The sequence below is a fragment of the Myodes glareolus genome, chromosome 26 (genome assembly GCF_982192425.1).
Source record: "Myodes glareolus chromosome 26, mMyoGla1.1, whole genome shotgun sequence".
Classification (NCBI taxonomy): Eukaryota; Metazoa; Chordata; class Mammalia; order Rodentia; family Cricetidae; genus Myodes; species Myodes glareolus.
The window spans coordinates 41,920,007-41,933,861 of NC_142051.1; positions in this window are offsets into that span (position 1 = coordinate 41,920,007).

Below are 13,855 nucleotides of genomic sequence, written 5' to 3' on the forward strand. Positions count from 1 at the left end.
TTCCACTCCAGTGGGTATTCTGTAGATGCCTAAAATGGACTCTTAGCACCACCACTGAGAAATTACAAAAGGTCGGGCAACTTTCTTAGCTCAGGAAGTTGTTTCTACATTCACGGAGAAGGAATGGCGAGTTTCTCATAGAGCTGATGTCACAGTAGTTTTAGAAATGGGGCCTGAAACCTGGGCTACAATAGGCACACAATAGATACCAGGCTCACACAGAAAGAAAGGTGAGACCAGGGTATGGCTTCAATGGAGTAAGAGGCTGCCCTTTCAGCTCTCAACAAACCTTCAACTCAGCTCCACACAAACACACACACACACACACACGCATGCCCACTGGTGACTGGAGGGGGTGAATTCAGCCTAAAGAAAGAGGCTGAAGAGGCCATAGACTTCTCGAACACCCATTTGCCAGAGTGGAGGGTGAACAGTTTTCATAAACACCTCACAAGGCTCAGGAGAAAGGGGGGGTCACAAAAGACAGAAAGAGCAGCATCCTGACATTCTGCATCCCTGAGAAGGCAACAAGCTACCTCCAGCTCGCAGGCACAGGCATTCCCAGATGGGAAGGTTTGAGAGGGCAGCGGAGAGAGGGCAGGAGCCTGGAATCTGGTTTACCAAACCCCTTATTGCTGACAGACTTCCTACGTTTCCCATCTACTCTAAGTAGACCCTTATTGTGATAAGCATCCCCCACAAAATAATTCCCTGTTTCTTGCAATCAAAATGAAAAGCAAGTGAAACATGAGACTGGGGCCGGCATCCCCGAGGGACAGAGTGGAAAAGTGAAGACTTTGTGGGCATGCACGGAAAAGATGCACTCCTGTCTCTCCCAGTCTTCTGTCGATGTCCTTTCTCTGTCACTGCAGCATGGCTTCTCTTCACCCTTCAAGACCCAGCGTAAGTATTCTATGCGCCTCTCCCAGGACCTCAGATGGAATACATTATTCCTAAATCACGAGAAGATGCGATGTTGACTCCCACTATGGTGCTCGCCTGTCCCTCTCCTAGTGACCGACTTTTTCTTGATATGCCATACCTCTACCGTAGACTGAAACCTGTGGCCTGTGCCATGCCCCATTCCCTCCATAGCCCCATCAGTTAGCACAGTGCCCAGGTGAGAAACTAACTCTTAGGTTGAGATGGCTCAAGTACTCTGAGTCCCTATGAAAGCAAACTGAACTGCTACTCAGAGCAGGATGGTCCACAGCCCAAGAAAATGAGACTCAAGTGGAATTAATCAGACTTCGCTCACCAGTCTACTCCTAATGACTTTCCCAGCAGCTGTGGTTTGAATGTTCCGTTTAAACCTTGAATTGGATCATAGTGGCTGGTGTGGCAGTAGGGAGAGACGGGAGCTTCCAAAGTGTGGGCAGGTCACATCGTTGCCCTCAGAAATGGATGAATGCCATTTTGTGGGTGTGGGTTGGTGATTTGGGGAGTGGGCTCCTAATAAGAGACTGAGCACACTCCTCGGTTTTCCCTTGTCTTGTGCATGTCTGCTTAGTCGCCTCACACGGAGAACCTCTCTAGATATCAGCCGCATGCTTTTAGACTTCCCTACCGACAGAACTACAAACAAACAAACAAAGAACCTACCCAGTCTTTTGTATTACTTATAGGGTCCGTGGTTGTTTGAACATGAGCTGTCTCCTATAGGTTTATGTCCTTGAAGACTTGGCTCCCCGCTAGTGGCATTGTGGGGCAGGGAAGTTGTGGAACTTTGTGTTGATTGACAGAGGACATTGAAGGGCCAAAGACTACTGCAAATCAGGCTCATCTCCGAAGAGAATCTGCATTCTTGGAGCACGGGGATCCCTGTGTCACACCCAATAAAACCAAAACAAAAGATTAATACTAGATTCTAAGCCTCCAGCACCTGCATGTATGATCTTATACCCCTGGCCTGCTAGCTTAATTAATTGATTGATTGACCTTCTTAACAATCCTGGGAAAACCTTGTACTATTTGATCCCATTTTCAAAGGGAGGAAAACAGATTTACAGTGTGTAAAGAACTTTCCAGAGGCTATAGGTGAGTGACTTAACCGAGTCCAGGACTGAGACCTAGGAGATCCTCTGGTCACATAAGTCTGCTCACACGTTGAGGGCATATCGTGCTATGCCCTCTCCGTGAAACACAGTCATTGCCCATCCCACTCTCAGAAAAGTTTCCTCTCTGACAATCTCATTCAATCATTCTGCCTTCCTGTTCTGTTTAAGCAGGTTTAGAGTGTAACATGAGATACCTTCTCCTGCTGATCTTTTTCCAAGAACTTCTTGCTCTTTAATCAGGGGCTTGTTCTCTGACCTTTAGCTCACTTACAAAAGGAGGAGCAAGGGGAGAGAGACAAGATCCATTTACTGAGTCTCCACAGGCTGTCCCAATCTACCCCGTATGCCAGGGAGGGCATCCTGGGCACACACAGAGGAATCAAGGGATCTTGGATATGCTTAGCGGCATCAGAGAGCAAGACCAGGATCCCACCACTTCCAGCTCGCATTCTGGAGATGCCAAGTGGCTGCAAGAAAGAAATGCATGGTCACATTTTCTGAGTTTGTCCCTTTGTCCCCAAACCAGGGAGAGCTGCTTTCTGAGCCCCCTCGCACCCTCCTCTGCTCGTACAAGCACGGGAGCCCCGAGAAAGCCAGAAGTGTATACACCAACCCCACCCCTGCAGCCCCAGGCAGCCGTCAACCTTGTCACTCGTCAGAATGACTGTAGTGACACAGTGGAGCTGGACCCAGTCAACCTTAGCTGATCTGCATGTGTAATTCACTGAGTACATCTATCCGTCACAATGTTGTCACAGGGCCATTCCCTGGTAGGGTGTGTCTCGATGAATGGCCACTAAGGGGCAGAACGAACAGAAGTGAGGTTCCCAGGTCCGTCAACAGAGAAGACTGAACGTCAGTGTTGAAGGGGTTACAGGACATCTCCCCAAGAACAGTTTCCAGACTGTTTTGTATAGATGATTGAATGATAATAGTGATGAAGATGATGATGATGATGATGATAAATGAAGCTTGGCCCTGGTCTATATGCCTCATGTATATTGGTTTATTTTCACAGCGATTCTTTGAGGTAAAATACAATTATTACTAATAAGAGTAAATCAATGTTTTTATTAATACATCACTAACCAGCACTTTACAAATGAAGAAAACGTCAAACAATGTCATCAATATTTAGAGGCAACCTTCAGAGACTGCAAGAAACCAGCCTCTATTTTTGTCTTGTGTTCCAGAACGTTCCACACACCGTTTAATTTTCAACAAAAATGGCAGGAGACCCGTAATCCTAATCACATTGTTGTAACACTACCAAGCTGCATTTAAGGTGAAATAATGTCTCAGCCCTCAAGCAGAATGGCGCATGTCTTGGCTTTTCTGTGTTTATGGTAGTGTGGTTGCTAAACCAGGTACATACTACAGTACGTCGTCCCTACATGAAGTCTCTGGTTTCAAAACACGGAGTGAGAAGAACAAAAGATAACTTAACTCAAGCCTTTGGGTGTGTTTGATCATGCATGCTGTTTTAACACCAGGATGAGTTTATAATGGGGCCCGTTTTAAAGAAAACAGATAAACACTTAAAGAAGCCATTTTCCCAATACTCTGGGCCAGAGTGTCCCCCAGATTCATGCACTAAAGCACCACTGTGACAGTATTGGGGAAGTTAGAGAATTAAGTTAAATTAAGTCATATGCACAAGGTGAGGGGTCTAAACTTCCTCCTTTCACAAGCTGGGTCTAAGCTTCATTTTTTTTTAACAAAGGGCTATTAATCAAAACAACCCTGATAACAGGGGAGGAAGAAAACATGTACAAGGTCAGAGTCAGCCCCACGGACTCTCATAACAATGACCAAATAAGGGGATTCCTGCAACCCCCTGAAACTTACCCAACTTTGTCTAAAGATAAAGAGCTAAATTCTCAGCTTATCAAAACTGTACTAATAATAATTACTGTCTGTTCAACCAGTTATGTTTGAGACGACCTGTTTCTGAAATCCCCCGAGCTGTGCTTTAAAGGAACCTGCACACTCCTATCGGAATCGTCCACTGCCGTTTTGTAAGGTGTCAACCCCGCATGCGTGCTGAAATAGAGGCTCTTGGTCCTGGCATACTGTTTGAATTTGGGGTCTTCCTTCAGTATTTTCTCAGACCTTACAAGGGCCCTGTTCCAATATTATCCTCCTCTTACAGAAAGAGACTTGGTAGTGCCTCCTTCCTCTGTCCCTCCTTCCTTCTCTCCCCAACCAACCAACACCTCCACCTGAGACTCTAGCATCCATAAATGCGGGAAAATAGGTTTCTGTTGTTACACACAGTCTATGGTATCTTGTTCCCGCAGCTTGGGCAGCAGGTGTACTCAAGGTCACATGGCCGTCAAAGTCTAGAGCAGAATCTCATGCGGCTCCCTTCCTGCATCAGGCTGAGAGTAGCTGCCACTGTTGTTTCCCACTCTGTAGCATCCACTTTCCTTCCTCCTTCCATGGAGAATTCTAGCTGAATTCTAACAGCCTGTGGTGGTCCTGTTCTTAGTAGAGATGGGCTAAATCTGGTCTAGGTTGCAATGTGGAAAGGAGATGGAATTGTAAGTCCACCGAAAGATTTCTTTGCAAAGAGGTAGGTGAGAAGAAACGGACTCTGTTCTACCACTAGGCGTGAGCATGCTGGCTCTCGAGAGCTAGGGTTGGTTCTGGGATCAAGAGTCACCCTGAAGAAGGGATGCTAAGGACCACGGACCTTAGCAAGGTCCAGTGGCAAGACGGCATGAATCTGTGTCATGTCAACATCACATAGACCCTCTCTGAGATCTTGTTGATGAGCTGATTTGTTTTCTCTGTCCATGCTGTTGTGGGCAGTGTTTTCTGTTACTTGTAATAGACATGTAACAGACATGTAATAGGAATGTAATAGACATGCCAACTGAAAACACTATAGGAAACCCCCAAATATAGCTACCCACAGGTCTCAGAGGGGACCTGAAAACCACTACAACAATGGCCTCCCCTTCCCAACAGAGACAGTTCTTAGTATCAGATTCCTTTACACTAATAGGGTAGGGCAGCTCGGGCACTTCTTACCAAAGGTCCCCGTGTCTACCCAGTGGGCTGATGCCGTCTCTACTCTTGAACTTTTTAAAATTTGTTCTCTTAAGGACAGCATGAACATGGCTCCAGGTTGGAACATGAGCTGAGAAAGATCCAACCCTTTGCTGTGTGATCTTTCGATCGCATTGTGACACTCCCAACACTGCCCATGAAGTTTTGCTTTGAATGAGAGGGCAGAGCTATCTACTAGGGGACCAAAATTAATCATAGAGGTTTTGGAGGACTGAGAACAGATAGAGAGGCACAGGAAGTAGTAAGGCGGGGCTTGGAGAGGGTCTTAGCCCTTTTTGAGTTCAAGAATGACAGAGAGGAGGTCTCTGGTCACTTTCCCACTGCTTCTCCCATCATTCGGATTCTTACCCCTATATCTGACTCACCACCAGTTTTTATTGATAAAGAATAATTAGCCGGGCGGTGGTGGCACACGCCTTTAATCTCAGCACTTGGGAGCCAGAGGCAGGCGGATCTCTGTGAGTTCAAGGTCATCCTGGTCTACAGAGCTAGTTTCAGGACAAACTCCAAAGCTACAGAGAAACCCTGTCTCGAAAACCAAACAACAACAACAAAAGAATAACTAGATAAATGCTTCAGCCCTTGGCTCCTGTTTAGCAGTGACTGGTAATCCTCACTACAGGCATCCAGATTCGCGCGCGCGCAATTGGCAGCCACCCAAAGTCTGTATACTCAAATGTATACAGACTTTATATTTACTTCTAGTGTAACCTTGGCTTATTATAAGCATGCTACAGATTTTGTTGAACAGATGGATTAAAATTAATTAATTAATTAGAATGGTTAATAAGTGTCTAACACTTATTAAATATATACTGCTCATGCAAGAAATCAAGAAGAGAAGACATAACGGAGGAAAAGAAGCCCAAATAAAAACACTGTTTAAAACACTTGAAAATTAATTGTGGACTGGGCACTGGTGGCACACGCCCTTAATCCCAGCACTCAAGAGGCAGAGGCGGGCAGAGCTCTGAGTTCAAGGCCATCCTGGTCGACAGAGCTAGTTCCTGGACAGCCAGAGATACATAGAGAAACTGAAAGAAAAAAAAAACATTAATTGTGCTGAACAGAAATAAACAACATGTCTGGGTTGTCAGGTGCATCAGTGAACTTTATCTGAGATTGCACTTTGTGTTCCTATATCAAAATATCACACTGTAGCCCAGAAGCATGTACAATTACTAGAAGGAAATGGATCAGAGGGTAAAGCACTTCCCATGCAAGCATAGCACCAGGATGGAGCTAAATACAGGAATTCACATCTGTAATCCCAACCCTCCTACTGTGACTAGAAGGCAGAGACAGGAGACTTCCCAGAGGTTTGCCTGCATGAACATCAGGAAACAAGAGACTGACGCCCAGAGGTAGCCATTGGTGCACACACATATTTGTACTCACGTAAATGTCCACACACGAGCAAAAACATACAAGCACACACATTGAACACATGCAGACACATGCTTTAAAGTAAAAAAAAAAATAATGGTTAGGAAGAAAATGGTTCCACGTAGAGCTATTAAAACAAGCAAATGAAAGCATATCAATAAAATAGTATTAGTTTCAGAGTCATGGAGACAATAGCAGGTGAGCTATTAATTAACATTAAAGTTGGGAGAAAATTAAACCAACTGTCTACTGTGTTAACTTTTTTTCATAATAATATGCTTGAGGTAACGTATTGAGACATAATGGTTATTTTTGACACACAGTTCTGAGGCGTCCAGTGAGATATCCGATGAGTCTGTCTGGTCAGGAAACTGGTGAGAATGGGAACAGCAGAGAAATAACAGATACCCTTGGCGGGCATAGCCCCAAAGGCCCAAGGATCCCCCTATAAGATCCCCCAAGGCCCCAGCCTCTGACTTGTACAGCAATAGAGGTGAAGCCATTGATACACAGACCTCTGGAGGAAGCCTTTGTCCAAAATAGCACTTCATGCCAAAACCACTGACGTTCTTGTATTTATTTCCCCAACAATTTAGACAGGAGTTATCAGCGTGTATTTGAGACAGGTTCAAAGTCACACAGTCAGTAAGGGGCAGAGGCAAGATTTCTAATTTCTACTTGTTAGATGACATCTTTTGTTCCTAAAATTTGGTGTTTCCAAAGGAGGGTAAGAGTTGTGTCTTCTGATAAAAAAAAAACCATCATATTTAATAGTTTATGCTCTGGTCTTACAGAAACCAATGTGTGTCTGGGTACTCAAATCAATGGGACAGATGTAATTTAAAGACTGGTGATTCTCACCCTGCCCCATGCATCTCGTCTTGCTGGGTACCCCAGTGAAAGACTCACAAGCTCTCCACCTGCTCATGGCTTCTCCTTAGAAGCCACAGACATTGGGCTCTGGCAGAAGGGTTTCCTTTAACAAATGAGGCTTCAACTTGATGGGACCCTTCCTCAGTACATAGTCCTGAGATATTAGTTTTCTTTATCTCCTCTACAAATGTCCCGGTACCTCAGTGTCAGAGCCCCTCACAGCTAACAGCTTTTGTGGCTAATGATCATGCCCACCGTGTCCCAGCTGATCCTGGCTTCTCAGGATAACGGTTGCCAGGTGAACCCACAGCTTAAACAATGGCATGTTATCTACAGACAGGCGTTGAATTAGCCCAGTGAACCACAGGTCTGGGCTGGCAGCAGGGGACAGTGAGGGGTGGGAGATTGGAGATTGGAGCTCTGCAGACCGCTGGGGTCCTGCTGGAGTAGATTAGTGGGTCTGCATTCGGCTGACAGGAGCCATCGAGGCTGTGAGATAGTCCAGCCTGCTACTTGCGGATCCAAGTGCATCTTTATGATACCCAGGTCTTTGAACAATGAGGAAATCTGCTCTACTTGAGGGTGTTGAATTCACGCCCACCGTCGCTAAACGTGTGTGCAGCATTCCCTTCACCCTGCCCCATGGAAGTAATTCATGAAAGTTCCCTCTGAGCTCAACCTTTTCCTTACTTTCTTAGGTCATATCACCCTCAAGAACTTCCAGATTCTCCCCCACAGAGAACCACAGAAGGGATCTTGACAGCTGCGGGATGTGGGGGGAGGGAGGTCTTTCTCTTAAGATAACTCTGGTTGGCTTGATTTCTGTCAGTTCACGAGCTTGGGGTACAAGTTTTTTAAATGTGTATTCTCAGCTTGATTTGAGCTTTAAAAGTACAAAGTCATATCTGGTCACCATTCATGGGAAGGCTGCGAATGATGAATCCTGGGATGGGCATTCCCTATCTCATTCCTCTTTGGAAGATCCTCTACATCAAGAAGGTGACCCATGCCAGGACCCTCAAATCGCCCGGAAGACGTGCAGAATTAGTCTCCCGGGGACAGCTCATCGGAATCCGGCCTGTCAGCAGCACATGGCCCAGCTAACTTATGAAGAGCGTCATGTGAGATTGTTTGGTATTCTGTAGCGGCAGTGGCCTACGTTGGGGGCCAAGGAGTGCAGGACACTTCGGGGTCTGCCAGACTTTCATTCCCTCCAGATTGCCCCTGCCTCCCAGCAGGAGATGACCCGGGCTTGGAAGAGGTTAACTAACACAAACAGCCGTCGTTTGTGGCGAGTGGGAAAACCCCATGTGCTGCCCCAGCGTCCCTTTATGAGGCCCGTGGGGTGGGTCTGCTCTGTTGTTCCATGGTTGGCACTGGGTAAATGCCCAGCGTGCTTCTGCTTGAGGGAATGGAAGGGCCCGTCTCCAGGACAGAGCCGAGGAAGAAGAAGAAAAAGCCCACCCCATGCCATCAGTACCCTCCCATGTCTACACCCGGGGGGAAGTGAAGGGTGAAGGAGGGAGGGACAAAAGTTGGGGACAGAATGACTCCGGAGTACTGAATACAGGCGTTCACCTAGACCTAATCGGTTCAAATGCTCCGTTTCAGACCCCATCTGCTTATCTCAGGCGAAGTTTGGAGACCGGGCTCCTGTCCCATTGTGAGTCCGTCATTTTGCAAATCTATTCCTGTCTGAGCTCTCATTATAGCAGATGTCCGCGGAGGAATCCGAGCTGTCAGGGAGCCGCCAGCCATGAGAAAGAGCGACAGAGGCAACAGGCCAGGCAAACAAAACAGTTGCCCCCACTGCAGGCGTAAATAGCAACGTTTGTCACAATATTTTCCCACATTGCCCAACAGTTTCAGGGAATGGGATTTCGAGAAGGAGAGAAGAGTCACAGTAGCAATACAGAAGCAGGGGACAGCCATCGGGTTCATTTTCTGCGGTGCACCCTCTGGATGTCCCCTAGCCCTAAAAACCATCTTCCTCTGTAACAGAAACTAATTTATGTCTAGTCTCGCAGGAGAACTTATTGATGAGGTTAAGAATTTTGTTCCAGTTATCTTTGAGGCAGGGCAGCAATGAAAGTTCAAGAGTTCAAGGTTTCTGTTGTTTGTTTTTGTTAGGGTCCCCTCTCCCCAAATCCTCTCCCTTTTCTTTTACAAATTCTGTGGCATCTTGGGTGTTGGTGAACGGGAGTCAACACCTTGCCTCATGCAAGGAGATCTGCTGATACAGTTTCTTGCCAGCCTCGCCCTCTGTTGAGTGTTAGGGTAACCTGAAAGGCTGCCAGTCATGGGATGCAGCTAAGGGCTGCTGCCTCAAGGGAGAGTTCAACCAGGCTTTCTTGTCGACAGAAAGTGAAGGACTGTGTTTGGGAACGAGACATATTGGGTCCCTGGATTGTCTCCCAGCTCCTGAACTCACAGGTTGGAGGTGGTCTTTTTCGCTGCATTAGGTAAAGAGTATAAATCAGGGAACTATAAATAGTTAGCACCCATCAAAACATGGTCATTTCTGAAACCTGCTGCCATCTGGGGCAGTGGACTAAGCCTCTGTCTCCTAACTTCTGCAGTGTAGAAGCCATCTTTTCATTCCCAGAACACGAGGACCTGTATTATAGGGCCGCAGCTTCAGGAAGATTGAGAGCTGTTCTAGATTGTGCTAGATTGACAAACTGACCACCGAGGAACTAAAGCAGATTCTTTGCAGTGATGCTCTCTGGTCATTGGGGTTCAGGACGGCTGGAAACAGGAGTAAGAGGAACTGACCAAACACCAGCAATCCTCCAGTCTGGATTTTTCTCAGCCTTGATAATAGATGATGTAAAGCCAACAGGCTCAAGAAAAAGATGTAATCAGTCTCCTGTTAGTTAGGTGTGAAGGGTTTTACTTAGAAAAAGAGACATTATGGCTAATTCTATTGTAAGTCTGCAGCACTATGGTTATTAGTTTTGTGAAGAAGCTAAAAGGACAGACAGTCTCATAAAGAACAAAGTGGTCAGCATTGTCAAATGCTATAGAAAAATGCAGATTGTACAGCAAAGATCACACAGCTCCCTGGTCCTAGCTTTTGAGATGATTTGGAGGCAGGAGCCAAGGTGAGTTAAGGTGAAGACGTGATGTAGGAAAACACCTCGGGGGCTGTGCAGATATTATTTTCAAGAGAATTCTAATAAAGAAATAAAGAAGCATGAGGACTATCCAGCCAGCTCAGGGGGAAGGAGGCCAAGGATTTTGCTGAAGAAGTGAGAAGTCTGAGCGAGCTACAGTCCGAGCAGGGGATCACGGCTGGAAAGGAAGGGATGCCTAACACATGGTGCTTGTTTTCCCATGGCGTGCATCCCCAACTTCTCCTCTGTTATCTTTTACTTCAGAGGCGAGAAACTTGGAAACTATATCTCCCAGAATCCCTTAGAGTCCACCAATAAGAGGACAGATCTGACAAGGAAAGGGGCAGAAGCCAAGCAGATGCTACTATTATTTGACAAAAGGGAATGAAGGAGTGACAGGAAATTCCTCCACTCCAGTCGTTCCCCTGAGAATCGTCCCTATGGTGACGCAGCAGCTGAGGTCTTTGGTGACAGTTTCCCATACTTGCTGAAGATTCCGTTTTCCTGAGAACTGGCTGTAGCTCTTTGACCCTTGTCCACGCTTGCCTCCAGCTCTCCCAGTAGGTTTCCATGAACCTGTAGCTCCCTACATTAGCCCTCCACCTGCTCGGGATGCTTAGAGTAGTTTCTGCTTTCCTAATCAGATCTCAGTGGAAACAAGGAGAGCGGAGAACCGTGAGGAAGAAGGATGGTTTGCGGGATGAGGTGTCTCGGATAAAGGTGTGAACAGAAACGCACGGCATCCGAAAGTGCTCTTCTCTTCTCACCCACAGAATAATCATGTGTACATTTATTGATCTCCTAAGAGATGCCAACTAATGACCTAAGGACTTTCAATTAATTTTCCCATTTAATGCTCTTTATGATGTAGTTAATTCCCGGATGATCACCACCATATTGTCTTGGAAGGGGCAACTTCGGTTTAGACAGCCCGCCTATCCATCCCTAGCTATATGTGTAGATGATCCAGATATATACAAGCTGCATTCAGATACTCAGTTGTACAGAGTTATATTGATGTTGTCCTTGGTACTTATGTTTATTTCGATAAGGAAATAGCACCCATCTCCCTACCATTCAGCACTGAGCTGGAATATCGACAGGTTCCTGTCTGCTGTCACACTCTGTCCCATTTAAAATTGTCACCACACGTACTCTCACCTTCGCCGTATCACATGACGTATGTGTCTATTCGTAAACCTGTAAGGTTGGTTTTCGTTTTTCTTACCTTTAATAGAAACATGATGAACAGAATCTTCTGAGGCTTAATCTTAATTCATATTTTATAAACACAAGATACTATTTATTACTAGGGACTCTTACCCTCCTTGGATCTTTATTTCTTCACGATGCCTCCAACTTCATGAAAAACTTATACTCAGTGCACACCATTCGGTCAGATGGTTTGCATCACAGGGGTCCCAGCCAGGAACTCGGAAAGATGCAAGGAAAATTTTCCTCCCTGAGGTGTCCGGCATGTCCACCTCTAACTATCTAACTAACTATCTGCGATGGTTTTAATTTAAACTAAATAAAATGGAAGAAGAAATCAAATGCTTCAGTCTTTCTCACTCTCAACATCTCAAGTGCTCAAGAACATTGTAGCGAACAGCCAACAGAGTAGACAGCTCGGACACGGAACAGTCTCACTAGTCTAGAAAGTTCTGTTGTGCTAAACTCGGAGCTAGCAGAAAGCCCTCTATAGTATCTTATACTTGCTCAAATGTAATGTTCTGTGAAGGTTGCCTTTGTTTCAAATTCCATCTCAGTGAGCATTTTATTAAATCATTCTTTAGAGAGCCAGGCATTGAATCAAGCCTCGAGGGATTTTTAAAAAAAAAAAAAAAAAAAAAGAAAATCAGATATGGTTGCAAAAAGTTCCTACCTTGACTGGGGAAACGGCTCTGAAGCAGAGCTCCCGGTGTGTACCTTGTTATGATGTCTTGTACTGTCAAACTATAATAAATAAATATGGGAAGCGGCTCTGTGTGCAGCGTTTCCTCTAACCTACGCTCTGCCTGCCTGAGTGCGGAAGGATGGAGAGCTCTGCCGCGGAGCTCCCTGCCGTGATATCACGGCTGGGTGGAACCCCGTCCTCACTTTCAGAGGGAAGGAAGGCCTATAGAGCTGTCTCGGCCTCGCCGCCTGCAGAATGAACAGGCTGACATGGGCTCGCTCACTGCAGCGCAAAGAAAACTCGCCTAAAGGACCTGTATAGTCTTTTCTGAAGATAGAAGTGAGAATAAAATCAAAGTGTTACTAACCTGAGTTGGCACCAGGCTTCATCCAGAGCCTGCGTCCTGTTGGAAACCTCAGGTAAAGGGCTCTCCTGTAAGAGGGGAAACCCAGTGAGGGGAGGGGCACGGCCCTTTCCGTGTTCTGTGACACACTACAGTTGGGATTCCAGTAGGAAGATAGACGTAGGTTATCTTAATTCCATAGCCAGTTTTCTAAGTGAGGCATTCAGAGCAGCTACAGGATCATAACACGACACCGTTGATACCTGTTGCTTTCACATTAAAAAGGAGCAATTGAGACTATTTCAGACGAATACTTGCAAGCAAGAAAATGGTGTTGATCCAGGTTCGGACCAACCGCATCTGAAGACAAAAAGCATGGTCCTGTGGTAAAGGGTAGACGTGAAGAAAACCCACAGGATGTACAATTATCAAAAAGACTGCTGCAATACTTTTATCTCCCATTAGTTTTGAAAGTCGCTGCTAATACATAGGTGATGACCTCTAACAGAACGAAGGCGTCACTGACGACTGGCTATCTTCCTCTTTATACCGACTTCTGGTGCTGGGGCGATTCTCTGGGATGGGGGTCCCAGGGGAACCGCCCCAAGGCCTGGGGTGGAGATGGCCTGTGCTCTGCTGCCACCTCGTGGCGGATTCCCGGTATACACACCTCTGGGAACAGCCTAAAGAAAGGCTTTTACTCCGGGCAAGCGAGGAATGTTTTAGGATCAAAGAAACAAATTTTAAGTTCTCATGACCATATCCCCTACTGCCCCGTAGGTGGGAATTTTCACAACTCAACCCGGATTCCCTTCAGGCCACGGAAACACGAAGGTGGCCTTACCCCCTCTAATCCCTCATCTCCTATTGATGATCTCCCAGCGTTTGCTGAGCCCTGCAACCCCTTCCAGCCCCAGGTGCTCACGTGTCTAGATTGGTGACCACGAGTCGCTGTGCGAGCTTCACGAGCTCCCAAACCCTACTTTCCTTCCGTCGTTTATTCCATGCAGAACTGTGAAGGTTTTTTTTTTTCTTGTTTTTAATCACATTGCCTCGTCTATCTTTCGTGGTAATTGTTAGGCTGGGTGTTTTTCGTTTGGTTGTTTTC